General features: G+C 39.4%; 1 protein-coding gene across 7 annotated transcripts in view; it reads left to right on the forward strand.

Moving 5' to 3' along the window:
• The window catches only part of rimbp2b (RIMS binding protein 2b), a 125,018-nt gene that overhangs the window by 54,713 nt on the left and 53,258 nt on the right, over positions 1-17,047 (forward strand). For all 7 annotated transcript variants that reach the window (XR_002873875.2, XM_023958637.2, XM_078952719.1 and 4 more), the window contains exon 2: positions 10,274-10,357. The gene's annotated coding sequence lies outside the window, so the exon portion shown is untranslated. The remainder of the gene's footprint in view (positions 1-10,273; positions 10,358-17,047) is intronic.

Genomic DNA, 17,047 nt, shown 5'->3' on the forward strand with positions numbered 1-17,047 from the left:
CACACCAAGAGAAAATACATGTGGTGATTGGCAATTTGAACCAGATGTGAACAAGAGATGTGTAATGTAATTATGTAATTAAACAGAAAAACAAAAAAACAAAAACAAAATCCTTACTGAAGTATTGAAAAATTTTATTTAAAAAAAAAACAAAATAAAAAAACTCAAAAGTAAAAGCTGCTCAAGAGAACCAATGTAGTCACACAGAAATTCTAATTTAATTTTAATAAAAATATTACGACCTGGGATATGGTTTGATTTTGCAGTTCCTCTCATTTGTAAGCTTGGTTTAGTTCCAGTAAAACCAACAGAACAAAGCGTTCCCATTTTCAGACAGCATAGAAATACCATGGCTAAACATTTTTTTTTTATTAGAAAAAGTGCAGGATTAGTTAATCTAGCAAGAATTATTACCCACACAGCCACACACCTGTTTTGTGTGGAATAACATTTTTGTGTTGTGCTCTTTAGACAACAGTCAAAGTATCGTGTTGGCAAGTGTCCTAATAGTGTTTTTCAACCAGTGTTGAAATGTCGTGGGAGATAACTAATTTTCACTGATCTAAAAAACATTTAACATTGCCAGAAAATCAGCTCAGTGTTCATCAAAAAGAGCTCAGGTTCCACACTAAGTAGTTTTGGAGCTCTTCAATATAAACACATCAGATCTCAACATCTGTGATTTTCATAAGGAGGGCGGAAAAAACTTTTGACAATAGCTACTCCCACACGCGGTGGGAGCATCAGGACACACAGGGAGCTGCAGAGAGGAGGATTTGTTTTCTATTTTGACTGTTAACTAGTAAACAGTGCAATGAAACGTGATGTGAAAAGTCAAAGCGGTGAAAATCCAACAAATCTCTCTTTAGCCTTTTCTTTTTTCACAGCTCTGTTCCTATAGATGTCCATCTTGGTGTCACATTAATCCGGCCGGGAACAAAACACAGTTATTAATTTCTCCTTCGTGATCATGTTCACCAAAGTCAGTACTTCCGTGTTTTGAAAATGATCCTACGTGACTATCAAATTTAGAGTCCTTGATAGGCATAGTGCCGCGATTAAGCGTGAACAAGTTTAACCGGTTGAACTTTCATCTTGTGATCAATGAATGCCCAATTTGTGTGTAGAGCCCGCGACTGGACTTAAAAACTTGCATGGCAATGCAAAGGGAGGAGGGGAGCAGACAATCCACGGTGTCCACACGCGTGTGCTGAAGTGTGGCTAGGGATCACAGATGATCTGTACGGATCCTAGTAGCTCCCTGCGGGATCCGGCTCCCTGTGGGATCCCAGACTGTGAAAACAGTGAAGAAACTTTGTGTTGGAGCACAAAAGAATCATTGACAGCCAGAGATTCCAGAACAGATAGCACATTGAGGTTATAAAATATAAACTAAAGAGAAAAACAACCTCGGCTAATTCAGTCGGAAATTATTTTTGAAAAATATTGCAATTTTTATTGCAACTTTTAGGAAAAACAGCTGCAACATAAAGCTTTTTGTGCCTCAACTATTACAAAAAATGCAAGCAAGATGGAGTTTCGCTTTTTTTACATTTTTGGTTGCTGGTCTGCCTTGGGATTTTCCAAGGAAAAAGTGTATCTTGGCTCAAAAAAGGTTGAAAAACATTTCTCTAATACAAGCTGATTACTGCTCTGCTGTGTAAAAGGAAGGTTACCATGTGAACCACAGTACCAGAAAGTTTTGCCAGCAAATCCAGCTGGGGATGAGTAAGCCCCGGTCTGAGAAGACGACGGGAAGGGGCTTCGAGCATTTGCCCTAATGCAGCAGCAGTCATCAAATGTTCTCACTGGCCTGTTAGTCAGCTAAAATGGTTTTGCCTGAATATTACTAATAAAGTTTGTTTATTTTTGCAAAAGCATCTTATGAAACTACATTCATTTAAGATACACAGTAGTGTTCAGGCCAGCATTAACATACAAATTTCAGGATGGATTATTTGGCCTCCATTAAAGTAGCAACAAGTTTCATCTTTATGTTTGTGCAGAAGGATTATCAGATTTACAATTTAATTTGACTGAACAATAAATCTGCTGTTTCTGAAACTGATCATGCAGGGCCAAACCAGAAAAAAGTTGAAATGTTATGTCTATGTGCACCCCTCACGCACACATGTACAACCCACCACACGTTATTTACACAACAGTTTATATTATAAACTTTAGCCCTTTAAAAAACAGTCTCAAAAAAGGTTTGAGATCTTCATATATTCTTGCTTCTGTCACAGTTCCTCACTTCTATGTGACTGTCATGTTTGAAACATTCACATGTAAAATTATTTGTCAAACATTTTATTTTATCAGCTGCAAGTTTTTCTGGCCCATTTTAAACTATTTTTAATTTAGTTTGAGTCATAAAGTGTGGGTATCTAAAGCAATTTGGTGAGCAGATGATGATCCAAAAATCCTTAATTCTGACAGATTGAGGACAGAAAAAGATAGCTGTAGCTCACTGGATGGAGCACTTTGTTTGCTGACCATGGGTTCAATATCTAGGCTAGACCTCACTATTTTCTTGGGCAAGATACACGACCCCACACTGCTATCAATTGTAAAAGAAAAGAAAAAAACACTGAGTTAATTAAAAAAAACATCTAATTGGTTTATTCATTCATTTCAAAAAAAAAAAAGCCAGATAAAAGTAATGTAATGCAGTACTGAAAATGTTATTTTTATGACATTTAGTAAATGTTAATGTATTGTTTTGGTGTTGCATTTACCTAAGTGCCACAAGTACTAATTGGTGTAGAATTCTCAGGACTTTTATTACTGTTATTTTGACTTATCATAATCTCATCTCAAATTTCCTACAACCCATTAAGATATTTATTAAAGGTTTTATCCACATTCTTTTACAGGTTGGATTTTAAGTTCTTAATTAAAAAACAAAACAAAAAAAAACATCCTGGTTGGTAATTTTAGTCATAACAAAATTTTCATGTGTAATCGGACCAGACAGATGACAACACTTTTAAATGACATTGGAGTCCTCGTTAAAATTCTGGGTGGGACCCTCCTGTATGCCCTCCCCAAGAATGCATGGGCCCTCTCCTCCACAGCCCAAAAACATGCCTCATAGGCTTATTGGTTTCTCTAAAGTGTCCCTAAGTGTCCATGTGTGAGTGTTTGTGTGGGAATGCTAGTGTACCCTGCAACAGAGCAGCGACCTGTCCAGGGTGTACCCAACAGCAGCCAACACAGACTCCAGCAGCCCCGCCACACAGAAAGGGACATAGCAGATCAAGAAAATGGGTGGACTAACATAAAGTGCCATTGTTTTTTCAAAGGAAGGAGATTAGTGGATGAAACTGCAGATATTTTTAGATGTCACCACACTAATCTGGGACTCATGTGGCTATGAACTCCTATTGTTTTTTTATTATCATTTTTTTATTTGATTTAGGTTTTTTACATTGTAGAAAAAAAATGTTTCAAGTTCCCTGCTATGCTTTAACACAGAAAACATAGGCAAAATAAACAAGAAGAACACTTAAAACATGAAATGGGAGACCAGTTTATATTATTGCCCTTTAGCTCTATTGACAATTAGCAGTCTTGTGGGTGTTAATGGCATCAAGAATAAAAAAAAGATTTTTTTAGACTTTCTATCAGGGAAACCTGTAGGCCAGAAAAGATAGAAGGTGAGAGAAATGTTCAAAGATTCTCCATGCTATTCTCCTCTAGAATACCTAACTCGTAACTTGTCCTTTTATCATCACTGTGTGTCATTGTTCATCAAGTGTTTTAACTTAATTGTCTTAAACTATCATCATTTCATATTCTTTTGACATATTTTTCTTTTCTCCCTCAGAATGAGACAGAATTAAGGAGCTGCCTTCATTCCATCTTTTATTTTACCTTTTTTATGTTCAAGAGCTGCATTTATTTCTCCATGGTATTGTGTTTTTAGTTTTAAGTCTACGTAATTATTATTAATCCTTAGTTCTACCCCCTTACCTTTTCTGCTTCTAAGGTCAAGAATCAGGGGCTGTGCAAACAGCATAGACCTAAACTGTAGTTTTTATGTAACTCACTCTGCCATTTCAAATAATTTAAAAATCAAGAACACTGATGTCAATGTCTCTGTCTTTCTTTTCAATGTATAAAAGAGTATTTAATTGTATAATAATTGTAAAAAAAATATATAGATTTCTACTTCACGGATTTTGCCTATCACGGGTTCTTTTTGGAACATAACCCCCGCGAAAAACAAGGGTTTACTGTAGTCCCAAAAGTAGAGTCTTCTATATAGTAGAATGATTGTCATTTACCAAACCTCTCTTTTCCTAATTGTTTGATTGTAGTCTTGCAACACACAAAGATAAGCATCTCTGAGAAAGTAATGCATCTCAGGAGATGGAGACTTTTTTGAGTAATCAAAATACCTGTTAAGCTATATTTGGAGTTGACGTACTTTGTGGCCATCACTTTTAAAATGATGAGCATTGACTCAGTTGCGGCACACTTCATGTTGAATGTTCTCAAAAGTAGAAATGAAGCCAAAATAGTAGATAGCACGCTACAGTTTAAACACCTCCCATTGGAAGACTTGCAAATTTGCTATCTCCGTAAAATATGTTTGCAGGGAATAACCGCTTCAGACAAAGACATAAGATGTGTGTACCAATGTTATTTTATCTACACCAATAGGCAGCCTTACTGTCATTCCCATCATTGCAGATCATGTATATTCAACATAATAAGAAATGAGGGAAAGAAAGTGAAAGAGTAATGAGGTTACCCGTACTCACTTGAGATTATGCATACAGTTTTTCTAGCTCTAAAAGATCAGAAGGCTGAGCATGAACGAGAGGGGGGAAGCCTCTTGTGTCAATTAGATGGTGAAGAAAACCAGTATTGCATCACAAACAGATTTCCTCAGTCTGCAGCAGCAAAAGTAGTTGAGCAAAGCCACACATCGACAACCTGCAACTGGAGATGTGCTCACCGGGGAGCTGTCCATGGTGCTGAACGTCAACACAGCTGTGTTCAGGGCTTGCAGATGAGCCTGTACTTACTTGATCATTGCTTTGTGCTAAATGCTGACAAGTGCATGGTCATAATTTATAATAATTTCACTGCTCATTATTCTTGTTTGGCCGGCAAACAATCTCATGTCGGTTAAACACAGCTTACAGCAGTGTTTGACTGTAAATGAGCACAAAAGAACACAGGATCAAATGCCGCTTAAGAATTAATACCCCAGGTAATTCTAATGAAAAACATCACATTTATGACTAGATTTAACAACAATGGTAGATGCAAGCGATAAAAACAACCAAAACCAAGATAAAAAATAAATAATGCAATTGGAGTAATAATGCAGCTTTTTTAAAACTCCACTTGTGTTTTACCATCAATGTGATACCAGAGATTAAATTTTGCTGTGAATCCAGGTCAGCATTTAGGATCCATTTAGTCATGACAGAGATATGATGGTCTGGATTGCTGTTTTTTGTTGCATGTTGATGGTAGTTGCAGTAAAAGCTGCTCAATTCCAAAAAAAAGTTGCAGTGGGAGTTGGTTTGGCTGTTGCACAAGTAAGGATTCGGATAAATTGAAGTTTTGGAATTGTCAAGACAGTAACTTGTAGTCATGAAATACTAAGGACAGCTTGTGAAATAATAAAAATAAAAAAGCTCATTTATTTTACATCTTTTAAGAATAGTTTTTACAATATACTCTTTTGTTAATAAAAATGTTTTAATAAACATGTTTTTAATGAATAATTTCTCTGTCTATTTTTTTAATAAAACATAGCTGTGGCTATTTAGGAAATTTATTAAGAATGATTTTTTTTGTCAAAGCAGCAATGTGAAAATCGTTAACACAGAGATTGTCTTTATTTAATACCTTGGATGACAGATTGGTCCCTTTTTTTGAAAAATGAAGTGTAGACTCTCAGAGTAAAGGTGAAGATTGCTCTGGATTTGCCTTTCTTGCACATGTATTTGCATTCATGTTGCTGAGACGCAAATGGTAAACACAGCCAAAGGAGATAGCCTTCCTCATCTGTCTCCATCTACTGCAGAGTAAACGCCTCTTCACTTATACAAGAGCTCATTACTCACAATGGCAACCATTTGAATCTTTTATCAGAGAGAATTTTAATTGAACATTGCCAAATATGCACACACCAAATGTGCCTCAGCAAACTTGTAAGTGTTTGTGTGTGGGTATGAAAAGATGCACGAGTGTCTGGTTGGTGCAAGTATGTGAGTGGAATATTTAACATTGTTGTAACAGACTGCTTTTGAAAATTGCACACATTGGTTATGACCTCCACATGGGAGATGGTAACAATTTAGTTTTCTGCTTCTTGACGATATGTCTTTGTGAACGTGTCTGATCTTATTCAATCCCTTTCAAGTTACTTTTTAATTTGCATGCATACTCTTTATACTCCAGTCCTGATGAGACAAACAAATGGTGCAATGTCTGAACATTCAATCACACGTGTGTGCTTGTACTCTATTTAAAAGCTGAACAAAGGGGGGCCAAAAAACATGACAGTTCGTGAAACGTGTCCTATGAGATTGTTTCAACACAAAATATGTAATATTTAAATTTCAGTTAAAGGTTAATGCCCCTGTTTGAGAGTAACTTTTATCTTTAGATTTCTTAAAAAACATTCAGTTTCATGAGATTACTGCAGTGAAGATGTGAGGTGCATACAATTTAACCTCAGAGGACAAAATGTTTTTAAAATGTGTTAAGTGTCTTGATGTTTTTTATAAAGCTAGCATGGTGAAGTGAACAAGACCTGCTTCTGCAACCTAAAGCTACAGTCACACTGGGCATGTGACCTAAATATGCATTTTTGAATATGCCTTTTGCTCATTGTGTTCATACTAGACATTCGCAGATACTACCGCGTGTCCACCACCTACATTTGGAAGAGGCAGAGTGCAAAATGTCAAAGTGGTGCAAATCTCGTCATTCTTGCTCCAGGCATTTCATTTACAGCTCTATTCCGATATATGTAGTGTAATTTCAACCGGGCACAAACCACAATTATGAATTTCTCCTCCATGATAAATTTTTCAACTGTTAGCACTTCTGTGATTTAAAAATACATACATAACTGCCAAATCCGAATCCCTAAATAGTCATAGTTCAACCCTGTAAAACTTGCAATGCACGTCCATTGAATGGGTGTTTTGGACACAGAGCCTGAAAATATTCTTAAAAGTGGCAAGTAAATGCAACAGTTTGGAACTCTGAAGCCTCAAACCTGCGTTTGTGTAGACATTTCATTGAAAGTGGTCACTTGTTGCCACAGGCAGAGTGAACATACCTTAATGGGCACTTAATGAACTGACTTGCCTTTATTTCCTTTCAAAAAAATTCAAACTTTTAAGTGTTTAAATTTTTCTATGATAGGGAACACAAGATGAAGGCTAAAGATGAGATCTGACCTACATCAGATGGATTTCAGATTTTCTCCTTTTAAACTATCAGCAATTGCTGAAAATAACATAAACCACCATTTATCCACTAGTTGCAGCTTCATTTTAGGTTATTTTGTCAGATTCCTGGATGAGTTCCTTCAGTAAGGAGTTTGAGTTTTTATTCTCATGCTCATGTGAGCTTTTTGTTGCCTCTTTAGGTTCCTCTCACATTTACAGTCCAACGTGTGTTGGGTTGGTTTCAATTCAAAGAAGACTGAGTGTGCATGGCTGTTTATCTCCCAGTGGCTTTGTGATTGACTGCCAACTTGTTCAGGGCGTCCCCCTCCGCATGCTCGAGATCAGGTTGAATAATGTTCTCTTCTGACCCAAAGTCAAACAAAGTTATAATAGAAAATGAATCCATGGTTGAGTTTAATCTACCGGTAGTTTTACAGCAAAGTTTGACTCTTCTGCTGTGCCTTCTTTTTAAATTTTACCAAAAGTATTCCTTTACCCATCCAAATGATCCTAATGACTTGGCCTGGGCACAGGTGTAGAAAGCCAAGCACTCAGACATGCAGACTGTTTTTCCAAACATTTGTGCAAGAATGAGCCGCTCTCAGGAGCTCAGTGAATTCCAGCGTGGAATTCTCGTTGGATGCCACCTGTGCAACAAATCCAGCTATGACATTTACTCACTCCTAAATATTCCACAGTCAAATGTAAGCTGTATCATAACACCAAGTGGTAGGCAGGGTAAACTGATGAGGAGGGGTCAGCAGATGCTGAAGCGCCTAGTGCAACGAGGTCGCCAACTTTCCGCACAGTCAATTGCCACAGAGTTCCAAACTTCATTTGACCTTCAGATTAGTCCAGGAACAGTACACAGACAGGTTCATGGAATGGGTTTCTATGGCCGAGCAGCTGCCTCCAAGCCATACATCACCTTGTGCAATGGAAAGCATCAGATGTAGGGGTGTAAAGCACGCCTTTTCGACCAACATCAGTGTGTTACCTCACCAATGCACTTTTGGAAGAATGCTCAAAAGTTCCTATAAACACACTCCTCAACCTTGTGGACAGCCCTCCCAGAAGAGTCGAAACTATAATAGCTGCAAAAGGTAGACCCACATCATACTGATTTCTATGGGTTAGGATTGGGATGGCACTTCAGTTCTTATCCCTTTTGCTATTCAAGGCACTGTAACATTGGGAGTTGGGTCATCTAGACCCCACAAGACAGTGCTCTGAACCTTTTTTCTTCAATGATTTGTGATCTTCACTGGTGTCCATGGATTACATGAAATCCTTTTCACCTTTATCCACCTTTCCCATGGTAGGGAGGACACGACAATGTAAGGGTGGAGTCATTTTGACCCACAAGATAGCACGAGGGATATGTGAGTCAAGGCAAGTGAGTGAATACTTATAATAGTATATTGTATCTATAATCAACGTTTAAATCTTTCACATTTCAAGCCAAATTTGTGTTATTTTATGACGAACAATGATAGTTGATTGTTTTTTTTGGAATTGCCTAATCACAAAATGTCAGAAACAACATATCCACACACCTCGCAAACAGTTTAGCTTGTTTTGTGGGAGTTTAACTAATAAGAGGTCAAGATTAAATAATGTCTGCTGCAGTCTCTGGTTCAAATGTCATAAAGTTGAAGATGAGGTTAAATCCAATTTCTTTTTTTTTTGTATCTACTTCTCTAACCTCACTGTCTCATTAGATTTTGTGTGCATATGTGGGTCATGAAGCCAGCAGGTGTTGCAACAAAAAAATCATTTGAGCACATTCCATTATGTTGCATCCAAAGTCAAATCCAGCTGTGGGCACTGCTGTGGTGAAGTGCACATTCATGCATTCCACATGCAGCCTGTGTTCTGTGCTACGAGCCTCTGACAGCTCCACGGTACTTATTTTAGCCTTGCTCAGGGACATGTGTTGCTCTGCTGCCAATGTGTGTGCGTCTGGGAGTGCTCTATTAGCACTAACCAACACAGAAAGAAATTGTGTTTGATTCCATAATCTGATCTTTTAACACATTGCCACTTTTTCCAACTCTGTTTTCACCAGAAATATTTATCAGCTTATATCAGAAGGACAGGTGGAAACAGAATAACTTTGAACTATGGGATAAATACAGTAGCTAAATTTGCACAAAGTGAATACCAAAGAAGACTTTGCACCCTTTGTCACGTTACTCTTACTTTGCTGTGTGATGCATGCAAATTTGCTGGAAGTACAGAATAACTCAGTGCTGTAGTGCACTCAGAACAAATGAGACATCTCAATCAGGGCTGAACATAAAGGCACTTTCTTTGTCTGCAGCTTTTGAGAATGAAGAAAGGTTTTCTGTGACACATTCAGGAAAACTCTATGGGGATTTTAGTAGACTTTGTTCCTGTTTTGGCTTTAATTACACATTGTAAAAAAAGTTAAAGCTGTCTTCTACTTTTCTTTTATCATAATTATTCTTAATAAATCTTACAAACCAAGAAAAATGCTGTGCAAATCAAACACAATATTTTTCTCATATGTTGAAATCTATAAATATCTGTAAAACAAAGTCAAAGATTTGAATAAATAAATGTAAACAATAATATACTGAAACTTTGTTTTGTTACAACAAAAGAAATTGTAACAAGATATTTACTGTGCTTTTAGACAACCAAGTTTTGTTAACATCAAATGCTACTAAATGAAACATCATTATCCATGAACAGTTGTACACATATGCTTGCAAATCCCAGCAGAATTCGGAAAGGAGTTCCATCTTTTCTGTCAGTTTTCTTGTTTGCTACTGTTCCTGACAAACCATAGCAGTTGTCCTATCCTTTTTTTCTCTCCCCAGGAGACTGAGATCAGCAACAGCACGAAGGAGTGTGAAACACTTGAAGTAGAGGTGAAGAAAAAGAATCAAACATGTCAGACTTTGGTAAGTGCTCCAAAAATATACTGTGGCTTCTAAGAAGCAGGGAGAGAGGCCAAAATTGATTTGTACCTGAGAGCCTTGCCTGCTATCATCAGAAACAAACCTCCCCAGGAGGAAGTGAGTGACCGGGATGGCCGGGCTCTGAGGCCATGACTGACATTAAAAAAATTGTGAGCAACTGAGTGTAAGGGAATATATTCATGAAAGAACGGCCCGCTGTGATGCCACATTTATTTGCTGTTGAGTGGGATTCTGAACAAGCAGATATCCTCAGGTTGAGTTTCTTTTGTATGTGCACAAAAGATTGAAGTGCTCCATATAATTCTACCTTTAGACATTCAGAGGTACACAGCTCTGTGTTTGTTTGGTGACCACTTTAAAAGGTCAGAGATGTTACACAACCCGTACATTTTCAGTTGTTGTGTCTTGAAGGACATTTTTTCTTTCTTTTAAAGTGCCCTAGAAATGTCATTCTGCCTGCTGGAATGGCCTTTAGTCTGGACAAAAAGTAACTACACAGGAGACAAAAAGAAAGGAAATCTGAAAAGCAAAACAATATAATTTATATGTAAATATGTGTACATTTAGTCCCCAAAGCTTTTTAATCATTTGAAAAGTCTTCTTAGACACACAAAGTGGGGCCTTGACTAAAAATTTAACATAAGATTCCAGTAGTCATCATAAACAGGGGTGGAGGGGATCAGTCAGAACTTTTGCAACCAGATAGTGCTTCATCTACTATTGATAACAGTTTGAGATTAGTATAGTAAAATGACGGGTCAACACTCATTAGTGGTAAAGCGTCCAATGTGAGACTGGGGGACTGTGGGATTGATTAAGATTATATGTAAGACTCCAAGTATGAGAGAATCTGTCAGCCCTTGAATGAGACTTGACATCAAGGGTTAAACTGGGGGTCAAATCACAAAATGGTTCTCATCTGGACTGCCAGATCAAATGTTGAGACGTATTTCTATTAGAGTGGCTCAAGGAAGAGCAGGACTTGGGAGCATATCATAAACCCAGTCTGCTAGCACAAAGGAGAGACAGAGGTTAGTGCAAGCTTCAGTTGAGGAAGAGTGAACCAGCAGATCAGTGCTATAAGGCAGTAAGATGCTGGAAGTGGAAGCAGGCTTAAGGGAGACGTGTCACTTAGAAGGACAACTGGCAGTGGAATTTGCAAATGATCAAGTTTCAAATCTAGGCGGTCTCTCAAGCCCATTGAACCTTTGCTTCTGAGAAATACAAACACCGGCATGCCCCCTATGTTCCGAGGACAGATGGACCACATCCTCGGTAGCTGCTCCAAGGTGCTGAGCAAGGGTCATTATCATTGGTGATGTGACCAAGTCCTAAAATCCATTGTAGAAAGAATCAGCCATCGGATTAAGGACAGCTAGTGCACCAGTTTGTTAGGGAGGGGCAAAGGTCAGAGAAAATACCAAAGTATGGCCCAATACTGGGTGATGACAATTAAATAGCAGAGGCAGCTGAAAATTTCCCCACACATCAACAAGTCTAATTTCAGACCAGACATCTTCTTGATGTTTGAAACCCCAAAGCACTTGGTCTTGATAGAGCTGCCAACTCCTCGATGGAGGGGTTGTCTCACCTACTTCCCCTTGCATGTTGAATAAGTGTTTGCTATGTTAAAAAATGTGCAAGAACATTTTGATCTAAGGGCTCACCAAGCGGTCTCTGACCTTGCCATTTTGCGTGGGCCACCTGCGTACCTTGTGCAGGGTTGCACATTTTTTTTGCCTGCAGACAGCTTGTAATCCCTTGTAAGGGCAGTTGTGAATAAAGTTTAAGTAAGGCTCACAGCACACTGACTATAACATGTGCCAACCAAACAGAAAGCCGGTAACGACAACACTGAGGGGACAAAGCAAGCCTCCAGATATATTAGATTGTTTCAGCTGCACAAGTCTGACTTTTGCTCCCAAATCCGCAAAAGGGGTATATTAATGTTTGTTTGAGATCACAGGAAAAGTAAACAGTGCAAATGTGTATGCAATAAAGAATTTAACAACACATTTTCTTTGTTGCCTCAAATCTAGAATTGAAACACACTAGAAAAACAAATAGAAAAAAAAGACCCTTTTACAATAACAGAGCAGAAAACTAAAAAAGCTCAAAGGAAAGAACGCTGATTCATATGTAATTTTATTGGACCATTCGTCAATAAAGAGAGACATGTATATGTAGAGATGTATTTTGAATAAAAAAATCTTAAAAATTGAAAGATAAAGTGATCACATGGAAAAAACCTGGTCTTAAACGACTTCTGCTACTTTTGAAGAAAGTCACATGACTTGGTGCACACTTGTGAGTTTGCGTCTTGGAATTATTATTCCATCTGACTGCATCCATTGCAATTAGAAAGTTTTTTGAAAGATGCTGTTTGAAAAATAAACTAAATGTACTTCAGTGGATTAGGTTTCTGAGAAATTGTGGCTCCAAGGTCAGACCACAACTTTCCTCTATAGATGCAAGAAGGCAGCATCCCACTGGTTTTAAAAATGTAAAATGGTGCTCGAGAGCATTTCTGGTTGAATCAAAGCTAATTTGCTGTGCTGAAGAAATCTGAGTCAATATGTAACATGTTCTTTTAAGTATGACGAGATGATTTTAACAAAGGCTCAGTGAAATGAATAAACAGGACGTTTATTAGCTTAGCTTAGAACCTAGTATGGCCACCACCACTCCTTCCGCCACCACCACTCCTTCCGCCTCTCCTCCTCTCTCCTGCCCCATGTGCCATATGTTTAGTGATGATCCTGCCTCCTTTAGTGAAGATAGGGGTAGGTGTGTTAAGTGTAGTCTTGTGTTAGACTTGGAGGCCAGGCTGGAGCAGTTAGAAGCGCGGCTCCGCACAGTGGAAGCTAAGCCGGCTAGCCAGGTCGTTACTCGTAGCGCGGGCCGCGCTACCAGGGCTAACTTAGCTAGCACCCCAGCGCCCTCCCAACAGCCGGGAGACAGTCAGGGGTTTGTACCGGTTGGGAGGAAACATAGTGCTAAACGCAAAAACTTAGAGCACCCGAGACTCCACGTTAGTAATAGGTTCTCCCCCCTCAGCGACACACCCGCTGAACACTCAACTCTGGTTATAGGCTCTTCTGAAGTTAGAAACGTGGAGCTCCCAGCGGCTACTGTCAGGTGTTATCCGGGGGCCAGAGTTGGTGACATCGAGGGGAACCTTAGGATGTTAGCTCAGAGTAAGTCCAGGTTCCGTCGAGTCGTGATTCACGCAGGCGGTAATGATGCCCGACGGAGACAGTCAGAGGTGGTTAAGTTAAACGTAACTTCGGTGTGTAAACTGGCTAAGACGATGTCCGACACTGTAATTTTCTCTGGTCCCCTGCCGAACTTAGTCAATGATGAAATGTACAGCCGCTTTTCATCATTTAACCGCTGGCTTTCTAGATGGTGCCCAGAAAACGGCGTTGGTTTTGTGGATAACTGGAGCGCGTTTTGGGGGAAGCCCGGTCTCATGCGGAGAGACGGCGTCCATCCCACTCGGGACGGTGCCGCTCTTCTTTCTAGAAACATTTCTGCTAGCCTTAGTCTGTTAACCTGACAATCCAGAGACGAGACCCGGGCGCAGAGCAGCAGTGTAAAACGCTCCGCAGAGCAGCAGTGTAAAACGCTCCTCTGAGCCTCCCTTAGGGTTAGTGCCGGTGCAAAACCCATGCAGGGAAAGTCAAGCAGGTCCTAGCTTTAGCTTATGTGCTGAAAGACAAATGAAAGGAGCGCGTCATAGAAACCTTACAGTGACAGACAGCAGTTCTCACAAGCAGAATTATGATGTCATTAAATGCGGTTTATTAAACATTCGATCCATTTCCTCCAAGTCCCTCTTAGTCAACGAGTTAATTACTGATAACAATCTTAGTCTTTTAGCCTTAACAGAAACTTGGCTCCATCAGGATGACTATGTTAGATTGAATGAAGCAACCCCCCCCACTTATGCTAACTATCAGAAATCCAGGATTTCAGGGAAAGGAGGTGGTTTGGCAGTAATATCACAGTCTAGCTTACTTCTCAGCCCTAAAGTTAAAAATGCTTATAATTCATTTGAAAGCATCATATTGTCTTTAAGTCACCCAAACAGGAAAACTCGAAAACCTGTTTTACTCATAATTATTTATCGCCCCCCCGGCCCATATTCAGAATTTTTAACTGAGTTTTCCGACTTCCTATCGACTATTGTCTTAGATTCTGATCAAATTATAATATTAGGGGATTTTAATATTCATGTTGATGACCCCAGTGACTGCCTAGGAAAGGCTTTTGCAGCTTTATTAGATGATGTTGGTTTCACCCAAAGTGTGAATGAACCCACTCACTGTCATAAGCACACCCTGGACCTTGTTCTAACCCATGGGATAGAGATCAGCCAGCTGAGTGTCCTTCCTCTTAACCCCATCATTTCTGATCACTTTCTGATTACCTTCCAGCTTACACTGGAACATCCTTCTGCCCCAGTGAATAAGAAACAGCTTAGAAGAATCTTAACTGACCGTTCTGTGTCTGAGTTTAAACACACAGTTCAGCCAGTACTTAGTGATATTCTGAGAAAATACTCTGAGACCAGCTCCCATAGTATCAGTCCTAGTATAAATGACCACTTTGTTAATGATGCCTTACAAGCCCTCAGGAGTACACTCGATGTTGTTGCCCCCTTGAAACCTAAGTTCGTCAGACAAAACCGAGTAGCACCGTGGTTTAACGCTGAAACTCGTTCTCTTAAACGAGAAACCCGTAAGTTGGAAAGAGAATGGCGCCGCTCCGGTTCAGAGCAGTCTCTGGATATCTGGAAACATAGCCTATTAAATTATAAAAAAGCTCTGCGTAGAGCTAGAAGCCAGTACTATTCAACCTTAATATCAGAGAATGGAAACAATCCAAGATTTCTTTTTAGCACTATAGCTAAATTAACTCGCAGTCAGAGCTCAGTAGAACCACATGTTCCTGTTTCTCTCAGCTCTGATGATTTTCTTACATTTTTCGATAGTAAAATCTCAAATATTAGACATAAGTTAAATCAAGTTATTCCTACTATCAGCCCAGAACAGGCTGAAGCGGTAGAAATGGAGGCATCCATAGAAACCTCTGTAACATTAGACTGCTTCACTGCTGTGGATCAAGCGGAAATAACATCAATTATTACGTCCTCCAAATCCTCAACGTGTCTGGTAGACCCAATTCCCACTAGACTTTTTAAAGAAACTTTTCCCCTAATTAATGATCCCATATTAACAATGATAAATGCCTCTCTGGAAACGGGTTACGTGCCACAGTCTTTTAAATATGCAGTTGTTAAACCTCTTCTGAAAAAGCCCAGTTTGGATCCTAGCATCTTGGCCAACTATAGACCGATATCAAACCTGCCCTTTATTTCTAAAATCCTAGAAAGAGTTGTAGTTAAGCAGCTTTACTGCCACCTACAGGACAACAGCCACTTTGAAGACTTTCAGTCGGGGTTTAGACCTCACCACAGTACGGAAACTGCACTAGTTAGAGTCTCTAATGACTTGTTATTGGCCTCAGAAAAGGGACTACTTTCTATTCTGGTCCTGTTGGACCTCAGTGCTGCCTTTGACACTATCGACCACGGTATTTTACTCCATAGATTAGAGCAGGACATAGGGATCAGAGGATCTGCTCTCCAGTGGTTTAAATCCTATCTGTCTGATAGGTATCAGTTCGTTAATGTAAATGGCCATTCCTCTCAGTGCACTCGAGTCAACTATGGAGTCCCACAGGGCTCAGTCTTGGGACCGATCCTGTTTACGCTTTATATGTTACCCCTAGGAAACATAATCAGGAAACACAGCATTAATTTTCATTGTTATGCCGACTATACGCAGTTGTATTTATCCATGAAGCCTGAACAGAATGACCAGATAGAGAAACTGAACGCCTGCATCAGTGACATCAAGACCTGGATGACAATTAATTACCTCCTCTTGAACCCAGAAAAAACTGAGGTCATTATACTTGGTCCTAAAAACCTCAGAGATGCTCTGTCTGCTCAGATAGTCTCCCTGGATGGTATAAGTATAGCCCCCAATTCCACAGTTAGAAACCTTGGGGTTTTACTTGACCAGGATTTATCATTTAAGGCTCATATATCTCAGGCGTGTAGAACTGCCTTTTTTCACCTGCGGAATATTGCTAAGATCAGAAATATACTTTCTAAGAGTGATGCTGAAAAACTCATCCATGCATTTGTTACGTCGAGGCTGGATTACTGTAACTCCTTGTTAGCAGCGTGTCCTAAGAGTTCCTTAAGAAGTCTCCAGCTTGTTCAGAACGCAGCTGCTAGATTGTTAGCTGGAACCAGCAGAAGAGATCACATCACTCCTGTGTTAGTTTCGCTCCATTGGCTCCCAGTTGATTCTAGAATTAAGTTCAAGATCCTCCTGTTAACCTATAAGGCCTTACATGGAATGGCCCCGTCCTATATTAAGGACCTCATAGTCCCTTACCAACCAATCAGAACACTTCGCTCGCAAAATGCAGGACTGCTTGTGGTTCCTAGAATTGGTAAAAGTACGGTTGGAGGTAGAGCGTTTAGCCACCAAGCCCCTGTCTTATGGAATAAACTCCCAGCTCATATAAGAGAGGCCGACTCAGTTTCTACATTCAAAGCTAGACTGAAAACATTCCTCTTTGGACAGGCTTATT

Source organism: Oryzias latipes, chromosome 9 (genome assembly GCF_053564925.1).
Source record: "Oryzias latipes strain Hd-rR chromosome 9, Olatipes_Hd-rR_3.1".
NCBI classification, from domain to species: domain Eukaryota; kingdom Metazoa; phylum Chordata; class Actinopteri; order Beloniformes; family Adrianichthyidae; genus Oryzias; species Oryzias latipes.